The sequence below is a fragment of the Erythranthe guttata genome, chromosome 12 (genome assembly GCF_056151865.1).
Source record: "Erythranthe guttata isolate IM_541 chromosome 12, IM_541, whole genome shotgun sequence".
Classification (NCBI taxonomy): Eukaryota; Viridiplantae; Streptophyta; class Magnoliopsida; order Lamiales; family Phrymaceae; genus Erythranthe; species Erythranthe guttata.
The window spans coordinates 11,215,046-11,217,256 of NC_142544.1; the positions used below are offsets into that span (position 1 = coordinate 11,215,046).

General features: G+C 32.3%; 1 long non-coding RNA gene across 1 annotated transcript; it reads right to left on the minus strand.

Moving 5' to 3' along the window:
* Window positions 1-782: 782 nt before the first annotated feature.
* LOC148766449 (uncharacterized) lies at window positions 783-1,909 on the minus strand. The gene is made up of 3 exons (XR_016034979.1): window positions 1,483-1,909; window positions 1,213-1,310; window positions 783-988 (listed from the first exon to the last, which is right to left on the minus strand). It is a non-coding gene; the product is annotated as an uncharacterized LOC148766449 (long non-coding RNA).
* Between the last annotated feature and the right edge of the window lie 302 nt (window positions 1,910-2,211).

Below are 2,211 nucleotides of genomic sequence, written 5' to 3' on the forward strand. Positions count from 1 at the left end.
GAAAATATTTTTATCGGCTAGTATAGTACTATTCGTACATGCTACAAATTTTGGTTGCTGCAGAAATCAAATTCCATGAGTGCAAACATAAAAAATATTCTAAAGTTACGTTCATGCTTATTTGAGAAAATAGGCTCCAATTCGCTTCTAGATGGATATAATATATGTCATCTAAAAATACTTGCAGCATCTCCTCCAATTTCCTATATTCAAACAACCATTGAACTATTTATTTAAATTTATTGTAGCAGAATTAAGGAGGAGCTGCCATTTGAGTTCCATAACCAAAGCTGTCAATGGACATATAGAAATTAAGAGGACTATCTATAAATTATATTAAATGGGAACAATTGATCGGGGAGAGTACTGAAATAATAAAAAGGAATGAAACAAAAAACAATAACCTACAAACCACACTGTGAATATATTCAAAATTTAAGCTAATTAGTAAATGACTACCTTTATTGATCTCGCACAATCAAATATATATAAAGAAAAAAAAAATCGATGCATTCAGTGATTAGTCATGCAATTGAACCAAATACAATTTTGACTTAAGAAACCCATCTTTCTCATAACTTCATTCCCACCTAAATTTTGAATTAAAAAAATGATGAAAGAAAGAGAACATAGAGCAACACCAACATAAAAGCAGATATTTCTACAGTTGAGGTGTAGATACACGATGTAGCCAGGAGGTCGATCCTATGTGTAAGAAAATGTTAGAACGAACGATAAAAATAGATATCACAAAATAAGCTGGTACATTTTTTTAAGAAGTCTTATTTTTCTTCCAATTCAACTTATGATCATCATTTCAATAAAAAAATGCTCAACATAATCAAAAGAAACAATCATCCCAAGTTTAAAACATTTGTGCACCTAAAAGATATACTGATCAGCAGAAGTTTCAAACATTTGTATCTTTGGTTTTGACAACAACTGGAACAGAGCACTCTGGACAGATGGCGACGGTACATGTTTCGTTCTGTAAGGAGGAGAAAAGGTTAGGTGCGAAATCTGGGCAACAACATTGTAGCCAATTGAGACAAAGTGAAGAAGGGGCAATTTCAATCAGAATAAAAAATAAATAAAAATATCATGCAACTGAACGAAAAAACAATTCATAAAATTGTCCAAAAACCCACACCGTGAAACCACTTGAATTCAAGAACATGGATGCACAACTCTATTAGTCTTACATTCATTTACCTTTCATTGAAGAAATTCAAATTTTCCATCATTCAACTTGCTAAATATGGTACGTGCAAAATCTCGAACATGTCGTGTGCACAATTATAAGACCATATCTAATAATTGTCAACACAAATACAAATAACAATCAGAGTAGAAGAAATGATGAATAAAAAAATATGAGAGAAACAAAGTTAGAGATGCCAACTGATTAAAAATACTTTGGAAAAACATATTCTAAATCTATATAAAGACAGTCAAAGTCATAAATTAATTTACAACAAGTACCTGAAGGACACGAAAAAGAGTTTGCGAGAGAGTAAAAACGGGTGAAGAAAACACAAATGTCAATAAGCAAAAGAGAAGAAGTAGAAGATAAAGTTCATGTAGCATGAAAAACTCCCTCAAAATCGTTTTGGGCCGTCGAAATTCTCCTCCAAGAACAGAGGTTGCATGAGAACGATCATCTCTCACTGGAATAAGATTTCGGTCGACCAAAAAAAAAAATGAAAAGAATGGGGTGGAAAATTTATTGATGGTCAGGAGGGTGAAACGAATACAAGAAAGAAGAAAATGCCAGTTGAATAAAAAACTGATGTGCAATAAATCGTGGGAGGAAAGAGCACAAAATCTGATGCAAGTAAAGAACGTGATAAGAAATCGTGGGAGATTTTTTCACGATTGAACGTGTATAGAAAAACAGGAAACGAAAGAAAAAAAAAACTTATCTCAACGTGCTTAAAGAAACGGGAAAAAAAAATGTGCTTAAGAGCATCTGCAATGCTAAACTGAATCTCTAATACTTAAAGTGCCACATAGGATATTTAGATATTTTTGTTTGAAAATCATCTCCAATGCAAATCCTAAGAAAACTCTCCAAATGATGTGGCAATGAGGTGGCACTTGTCATCTTAGAGACTCTTAAGATGACACTCTGAAATTGGAGTGTCATGTTAAAGATCTCGAAATGCCAAGTCATCATTTATACAATTTTTCTTTTACTTTCTAAAAATTATG